The sequence below is a fragment of the Octopus sinensis genome, linkage group LG2 (genome assembly GCF_006345805.1).
Source record: "Octopus sinensis linkage group LG2, ASM634580v1, whole genome shotgun sequence".
Lineage (NCBI taxonomy): Eukaryota > Metazoa > Mollusca > Cephalopoda > Octopoda > Octopodidae > Octopus > Octopus sinensis.
In genome coordinates this window covers 171898944-171908943 of record NC_042998.1, presented here as the reverse complement: position 1 = coordinate 171908943, position 10000 = coordinate 171898944, and the positions used below count along the sequence as shown (strand labels likewise).

At 34.9% G+C, this 10000-nt stretch overlaps 1 protein-coding gene across 4 annotated transcripts in view; it reads left to right on the top strand.

Annotated features, from left to right (window-relative positions):
• The window catches only part of LOC115230501 (protein NDNF-like), a 181769-nt gene that overhangs the window by 563 nt on the left and 171206 nt on the right, over positions 1-10000 (top strand). The window lies entirely within an intron of this gene.

Below are 10000 nucleotides of genomic sequence, written 5' to 3'. Positions count from 1 at the left end.
GCAACAAGTTGAATTTTCTTTTTCTTTTCACACATTTCCTGTCATATGTGATTAACTGGCCGTGTGTACAACCATGTAATCCGATTGATAAACGACCACAGTACTGAATATCGTTATTTGCCACGAGGACGATAGGCTACAAAACAATCAGAACAAACATACAAACGAAATAATAAATATCATACTCTGGTTTGTAGAGTGTCGTGTGTACGAAGTGTGTGTGAGCGCGCGCATTTCAATAACTAAAATATATTTATGGGGTCAACCCTTTACACAAAATGCTACAGCCACTCAGAAAAAAAAATCGAGGTACGTCATAATAATTCGTTCAAATTTTGACTCAGGGCGAGCAAATTTTAAGAGTAATATTACTCAATTGCATCGGCCTCAAGTACTCAGCTGGTACATTATTTTATCGACCCCAAAGGATGAAAGGCAGAAATCGACCTCGGCGAAAGTTGAACTCACGAAATGCCACTTAGTATTTTTGTCCGACCCTGCTAACGAATCTGCCAGCTGCCACTTTCTTACATGTGCACAAAACCACGTATTTGAAAATTGTCTCAGTACTTCACTGGTACTTATTACCTCCGTCGCCTTAACGAAGACGGAGGTATTGTTTTCAGTCGTGTTTGTTTGTTTGTTTGTTGGTTGGTTCGTTCGTTCGTTCGTGGACAAGATATTTCAAGAACCGCTGGATGGATTAGGATCAAACTTTCAGAGATGTTTGACCTTGTGACTGGCATAAACTGATTAGATTTTGGGATCGATCTGGCATCGGACAAGGATTCTGGATTATTTTTCTGTTTTGTTTTGGTTTTTTTTTGGTTTTTTTGCTCAATTTTTGAGAGTGGTCGGGTTCATTTTTAGTGTTCTCGTTTGTGAGAGTAGTCGAGTTTTATTTCAGATATTCTCATTTTAAAAATCATCTCTGGTTAATCTTTGAGAGAATGTTGGTGTTGCCTTGGCGGAGGTATGCGCTCTCTGAGTGCTCTTGTTTTTATTGATTCAGTTAAAGATGGGAAAGTTGAAAAGCTATGTCAACTTCAACGGGATGAAAATATAACGAAGATTTATACTTTTTAACTTAACCACGAGGCCACACAGTTTTTTCTTCTCCCCCACTTTTTTGTGTGGGGTGTGGAAGAAGAGAGGAAGATAGTTAATTTAATCAAGCCAAGTATTTGACCGACACTTAATATTATCGGTCCCGGAAGTATGGTTGACGAAATCTTCCTCGGCGAAATGAAAATATAATGATATTAAATATAGTATTGAAACAATTTCGTTAAAGTTGTAGTAAGCAGATTGTTGACGTAAGCTCACAACATGTTTAACCCGGGTCAACCCTGATCAAATAGACATATGATTATAAACAGTGTAACCGCGACCAACCCGTTCTCTGGGGTCATGTAGGGCTACATTATCGAATATGTCCTTGTCCTATTTAAAGCGACAGTAGATTATTTGAGGAAGATTTCACAGCTATATCTAACAGGTCGAACTACCACTACATAGTGTCTCCCCTTAGTTTCTCTCTCCCCCTTCCCCTCTCTCCTCATCTCTCTGTCGGTTAAACGTGCATAAACAAAACTGATGGGTTTTTTTTTCTGTACACAAGAAATCTCATGGTGTTTGTTAACCGAGAGGTGAATCATCAAGTTGTCACGTTCATGCCTTTCTCACGAACATTTTAGTTGACAAGTTTGAAACGTTTGGCAACATAAGAAATAGAACCGGGTGACAGACGTGGTTCGCCGATCACTAAATCTGTCAAGCGACAGGCATTGAAATTAGCATAGTGGTTAGAGTCGAACAAAAGTGTCATGTGGTATTCACTTATGACCCTTTACGTTCTGAGTTCAAATTTCACCGAGATCAATTTTGCTTTTCAGCCTTCGGCGATAGAGAAAATTAAGTACCAGTCAAAGACTTCAATAAACTTAATCGACTAAGCTCTCCCCTCAAATTACTAGCCTTGTGCCTTAATTAGAAATAGTTATATTAACTATTGCTAAGGCACGTGGCCTCGAATTTGGGGACCATGGAGTCAGTCAATGCTCAGGATTTTGTCAATACACGGGTCCAATAATTGTTTTCAACACAGACATAATACATAGAGTTTAGGAAAGAGGTTAAGTAAATTACCCTCCAATACTGGACTAGCACCTTATTTTACCATGTACATAAGGACAAAAAACCGAAATTGAACACGGCAGGATCTGAACTTGAAATGTAAAGTGATACGATAAATATTGCAAAGCATTTGGTCCGGCGCTCGAATGATAGTGTCAATCCACAACCTAAGAAATAATGATTGTACCTTAGGTATAAGGCCGGCATTTTTTAGGGGAAGAAGTTAGTGGATTACATCGACCCTAGAACTCGACTGGTACTTATTTTATTGACACCAAAATAATAAAAGGCAAAGTTGACCTTGGTGATATTTGAGCTCAGAGCCTAAAGATACGAGGTGAAGGCTTGAATGATTTTTTTCCGATACTCTTGGAGGCGATTTGGAAGAGATGTTAGAGTATATGGTTCATTTCCCGGCTCTTTGCCATCTGAATTTAAATCCCGCCGAGGTCACATTTGCCTTGCACGATTCCGAGATCGATAAATTAAAGTGACAAGTACTGCCATCGATTTCATTGACTAATTTCTCACCAGATTCTTTGCTTCGTGTCTATGGTAGGAGCAATTAAGGAGAAAGAATTGAGTTTCCGCGGGAGGGGTCGCACACAGAATCGCTAGCACGCCGGACAATATATTAAGTGGCATTTCTTCCGTGTTAACGTTCTGAGTTCAAATGCTGCCCACGTCAACTTTGCCTTTTATCTTTTTCGGGGTCGTTGAAATAAGAACCAATTGAGCACTGGGGTCGAAGTAATCGAGTAGAACCCCCTCCCCCACAAAATTTTAGGCTTTGTGCCAATCATAGAAAGGCTTATTGCCATCATTAACAATATTTCGACGCTATATTGGAAAACTTGTTAGAGCGACGGACAAAATGCTTTGCAGCATTTCGTTCGGCACTTTGCATTCTCTCTCTCTTTTTAATGGTTTCAGTCATTTGACTGTGGCCATGCTGGTGCACCGCCTTTAGTCGAGCAAATCTACCCCAGGACTTATTCTTTGTAAGCCTAGTACTTATTCTATCGGTCTCTTTTGCTAAACCGCTAAGTTACGAGGACATAAAGACACCAGCATCGGTTGGCAAGCGATGTTGGGGTAACAAACACAGACACAACAAACACACACACACACAACACACCACACCACACACACACACACACACACCCACACAACATATATATATATATATATATCTATATATTATATAATATATATGACGGGGGCTTCTTTCAGTATCTGTCTACCAAATCCACTCACAAGGCTTTGGTCGGCCCGAGACTATAGTAGAAGACGCTTGCCCAAGGTGCCATGCAGGGGGACTGAACCCGGAACTATGTGCTTGGAAAGCAAGCTACTTACCACACAGCCACTCCTACGCCTATTCAAATTCCAAATATACCACTAAATTTTTTTGAACCAATAAATTAAGTCATGGTCTAATACTGAGATCGATGTTATCGACTAACACACTCCCTTAACATGTGCTGACATTGCACCTAAATGAGAGGCAATTATCATAATTTTCCACAAAGGCAATATGGTAACCAAACATTTCAAAACAAATAGTCGTGCATTGTTCATGTATATGTACTATTATGTTTGTATGAATATATGTGTCGAAGTATGTATGCATGCATGCACGTATGTATGTATGTATGTAATGTATGTATGTATGTATGTATGTTATGTATTATGTATGTGTATGCATGGTTGTGCATGTATGTAATGTATGTATGTAGTATACTTGTGTGCTTGTGTATGTGCGCATATATATTATAAGATTTATCTAGGTAAACGTGTTTATACGTATCGATACATCAATGATTACCACATAAATATTATAGGTACATATTCATATATATACACATAAATACATGTGTATATGCATACAGGTGTTTTAATTTTACATATGTACATGTGTGTGTTTGTGTCCTGTGTGTGCGCGTGTATATCTAATATATATATATATATATATATATATAATACATACACACACAACATAATATATCTATATATATATATAATATATATATTACATACACACAAACATATATATATATATATACATATATATATACATATATACACACACACCTATATATATATATACACATATATATATATACACATATATACACACCCACATATATATTACACATATTATGTATCTATATATAAATGTATACAAATACAATATATATATGTATATATATTATATATATGTATGTAACTTAGAATAACTTAGAAAGGTTTTGGCCAGTATTGGCCCAGGCCATGTCTAACTTAATAGCACCACCTGTATATATGTATGTGTGTGTGTGTGTGTGTATATATATATATATATATATATATATATATATACACACACACTCATACATATGTATATGCACACAAACACACACATATATATATATACACACAACACTATGCTTATATAAAATATATACATATACCACATAAACATGTACACACCCGCACGCATGCACACATATACTTACATTTTCAAAAATTCAATATGTATATATATATATATATATATCTTTACATACACATACACGCACACACACACATGTGGCCATATAAAGTGTTTATATGTTTGCACACAGTTTCCGTGTGCTGTAGTGTGTGACACCTTGGGCAAGTGTCTCGTGCTGACCAAAGCCTTCTGATGAAGAAGCCCTCGTGTAAAATATATATATATATATATATATACATACATATATACATACTATATATATATACATTATACATATATATTATCATATATCACATATAACATATATACATATATACATTACATATATACACCATACTACATATATATATATACATATATACATATATAATATATATATATATATTAAATATATACATATATATATATAATATACATATTATATATTATATATACATATATAATATAGTATATATAATATACATATATATACATATATATATATATATACATATATACATATATATATATACATATATATATATATATACATACATATTGAATTTTTGCAATGTATGTTATGTGTGTATATGTATGTATATATATATGTATATATATATATAATACACACATAATATAATACAATACACACACAACACACAATATATATATATATATATATATATATATATATATATATATATATTATATACAATACACACACAAACACACAAATATATATATATAATTATATATATATATATATATATAATATATATATTATATATATAATATATATATATACATACACACACAAACAACCAATATATATATATATATATATATTGTTATTTTGAGGATACATATACCTGTTTAAAAGGGATGTCAACATCTAAGCTTCACCGGTTTAATCTTGTATCTCGATGAAATGTTCAAGAGACCAGTAGAACTTAATAGTATTGGTGTTTATTGTTTAAAATAGGCACCAATTAAGTATATTACGTTGATTTTTATGATTATTACACTTCGATATATATGGCTATATTTCAATATAATGTATTATAAAGAGAAAATAGAGAGATTTAACTGATAAAATTCAATTTATTAACACACTGTCAAAATTCTTTGTTTCCAAACTCAACTCATTCAATTATTAATTTATTAATTTGAAATTGAATGAGTTGAGTTTGGAAACAATTGTAGGTAACAGAGAATTTTGACAATATGTTGATAAATTGAATTCTATCAGTTAAAACTCTCCATTTTCTCCAGATACATACACACATATATGTGATATATATATATATATATATATATATATATATATATATACACATATACACTCACATATGTATATGTGTTTGTCCTCCTAGCACCACTTGATAACCAGTGTTGATGTGTTTATGTCCCCGTCACATTGTAGTTCGGCAAAAAGAGACCGATAGTACCAGATTTAAAACTAAATAAAAACTGTGGTCGATTCGTTCGACTAAAATTCTTGAAAGCGGTTGCCCCAGTATGGCCACAGTTTGATCACTGAGACAAGTAAAAGATTAAAGATATATCTCTTATCTTGTTTCAGTTATTAGGCTGCGACCATGCTGGGGCACAGCCTTGAGGAATTTTAGTTGGACTACTCGACACACACACACCCATACATATATATATATATACGACGGGCTTCTTTCAGACTCTACCAAATCCACTCACAGGGCTTTGGTCGGCCCGTGGTTATAGTAGATGACACTTGCATAAGGTATCACGGATTGAGAGTGAACCCGGATTCATGTGGTTAAGAAGCAAACTTCTTACCACACAGCCAGGCCTGTGAGGTATATATATGTGTGTGTGTGTTTGTATAAATAAATAACTATATATATATATATATACAAATTGAGATACACAACATATTTATGCATATGCGTATCTACATGCACATACAAAAATATATCCATATATATATATATATATATATCTATATATAATATACATATATATATATATATATATATATATATATATACATCTGCATAACACATACACGTATATGTATATATGCTATATTCATGTTTCTCTTGGTTTCCCTCTGTCTGTCTTTTTGTCTCTCTCTCTATCTCTTTATATCTCTCTTTATATGTATATCTATATATATGTATATATCTGTGCGTCTATGTTTGTCCCCCACTATCACTTGACAACCGATGTTGGTGTGTTTACGTCCCCATAACTTAGTAGTTCGGCAAAAGAGACCGACAGAATAAGTACTAGGCTTACAAAGAATATGTCCCAGGGTCGATTTGTTAAAATGACTGAAACAATAAACGAATAAAGGAACAAAAGAACATATGTATATGCACACATATATATGTATACAGATATATAATACATACACATATACATATGTATATTAATTAATATATATATATATATATATATTATATATATACATACGCATATATATATATATATACACCTGTATGTTTGTTCATTGTAGTTCAACCAGGTAAACACTTCTATATAACATGAAATAGATACTATATATCTCGCTTTCTAAATATATATATCTTATAGGCCTTCATATATTTGTTTTGACATTTACAATTTGTGTGTGTGTGTGTGTGTGTATGTGTGTGTCTGTGTGAACGTGCGCAGGTATGCTTAACACGTTTGATTCAATCATGATAGGTAACATTCACTTGTGTTCCATGATATCTTGGTCATGTGTCCTTTCTATAGCCTGGTGTGTTACCACTCCGTAAATGAAATTGGGTAACTGGAATCTTTGCATTTTCGTTCGGCAGATACCTACCTTCAATTCTGAAGGTCAGCATTGTCTTTATACTGTGTCACGCTGCTTCTACAAGAGCATTACATTAAGGCGACGAGTGTCTCAGGGCCACTCCTTTGCAACTTAAACGCTCATACAATGGGCAGGTGGTTTGGTTGATTGAATAACTGGAATATTTATCATCGAAAGCGACGAAAATCCATTTAATTTTGTTTGTATGTATTCTTTTAATCTTTTATTCGTTTCCTCCATTGGACTACGGCCATGATAGAACACTACCTTGTAGGGTTAGTCGAACAAAGAGAACTTTATTTTAAGGATGGGGTACATTATTCTCGTTATCTTCTGTCGAACAGAAAATATGAACAAACCAACACAGGTTATCAAGCGTTGCCTTTCATCCTTTCGGGGTCGATTAAGTAAGTACCAGTTACGCACTGGGGTCGATATAATCGACTTAATCCGTTTGTCTATCCTTGTTTGTCCCCTCTATGTTTAGCCCCTTGTGGGTAGTAAAGAAATAGGTAGGATAAACACAAACACACATGCTCATGTGTGTGTGTGTGCGTATGTTTGTGTTTGTGTGTGTTTGTGTTTATGCATCTGTGTGTTTGATGTGCTGCCACACTATTTCAGTCTACCAGCTTTGGGTGAGGCGAATGTCACACAACGGAACTGAACTCTAAAACACGTCGTTGCAAAATGAACTTCTTAACCACATCTATGCCGGCGCCTATGTATGCATGTAGAAATACGTACGTTTGGATGTATGGATATAATTATCTTGTTTAATCTTTAATCGGTTCTGATGAAGATGACCTATGATCAAAGAATTCCATTGATGACCTTCCATCTTATATCCAGGCAGTGTGTCCAGGTTTACATTGTTAAATATGTCCTTTTAGTTTTGTGGAGTTCGTAGCAAATTGGGCGACATTTGGTAGCTATTCTTTAGGAGGTTTGCAATTACATAGAGGGTCTTTCGATAGACATTATACTCGCGCATACAATCATAGAAACACACAAAAGTGTGTGTGTATATATATATATATATATGTATGTATGTATAAAACGCCTTTAGTATAACTTCGGTATTTCGTCTGTTATTATTTTCTGTCCGCCGCTTTCTTCGAGTTCCTTGTACGAGTTCCCTTGTACTGCCCTATAATTCAATTTAATGTACAGTCGACACATTGCACCTTCTCCTCACAATAAGTGAACTTACTGACACCCAACAAATTCTTCCTCGTTTACACAATTTTAGGAAGTTTTTACTCAAATACTCCACCAGTTGGAAATACAGAAAATCTCCAAAACATCACTTGACTGTCTTAAAAGAGTAAAAAGCACAGTAATAATTGCGTCTACAGCAGTCACGAGACCAGCAGTTTTGCCGTCGGGTGTTAGTCGATTGCATAGAACTTAACAGATACATTATTTCATCGACCTCAGAGGGATGAAAGGTAAAGCTGACCACGGCAGGATTTGAATCCAGGATGTAAAGAGCCAGAACAAATTCCACAAAGCACTTTATTCCAACGTGCTAACGATTCTACCCAACAAACTGGATTGACGTCCAGCAAACATTTCCAATCTTGAAATCTACAGGTTACTGCTGCTGGGTGCGGGATTTCGCCCTTTGATTTCAATTCTCTGATGATGTCGCTTTTGTTGTTGTTTAGGCCCAGATCAGCTCATATCAAACATAATATGATTAAAAAGGCATCCTGTTCTTCTTGTTATGATGATAGAATGTGATATGAGAGAGAGAAAGTGAGACGTAGACAGAGACAGATGGTTTTGGCAACTCGCAAGTCCAGTGACAACGCTATCTCGAATTTCGTCATGATGCTCAAAACCAAAACAATAAAACAAATCAACACACACACACCCTATTTCATTCCCTCGGCAGCTTAATTTCAATATTTTCATATTGACTGTCTTAGTATACAGATCCTGTGAATCGGACTCTACAGGGCAGTCATTGCTTAGCTCCGCGTCAGATTTGGTCTAAAGGACTTGTAGTCAAAAGCGTTCCAGCTATAAAAGATCAATCTTTTATATTAGAATTATTTTTGCTTTCTTTCGCTTCCTTTTAAGGTGGTTTGTACGTAATTTGAAGGCTGCTATTTGATGTGTAAGTCGTGAAGATTCACTTCACTTTATCTACGAAGAAGCTATGAACGCCAACAGCATCAATATATATTTTCTACAAGTTGATAAGAAAGAGATAGACATTGTCCATTCTTTTTGCATCCCTCCTTAGAGTGGTGAGACTGGTTTAGATAATGTCCAGTCTCGAAATCTACCGGTCAGTGTTGCAGTGAGTACGTAAGCAAAAGGGAATAGGCGGTTTGCTTTTAATATAACATCTGATCGAACTCTGTCGAAGACATCAATTGTAGGTGATATACCGAGTAGCCTGGTGGATCAACCACTGAAGGCAATACCTACTACATGCGGTTTCTTCTACCACTCATCTTGCATGTAAAGCAATCTGAGAAAACAATAGATAGAAAGGGGAAAGAAATCAATATTTATTTTCACTATAATGACGAAAGGCGGCGAATGCCGTAATCGTTAGCATTTTGAATGAAACGCTTAGCAATATTTCTTCCTGC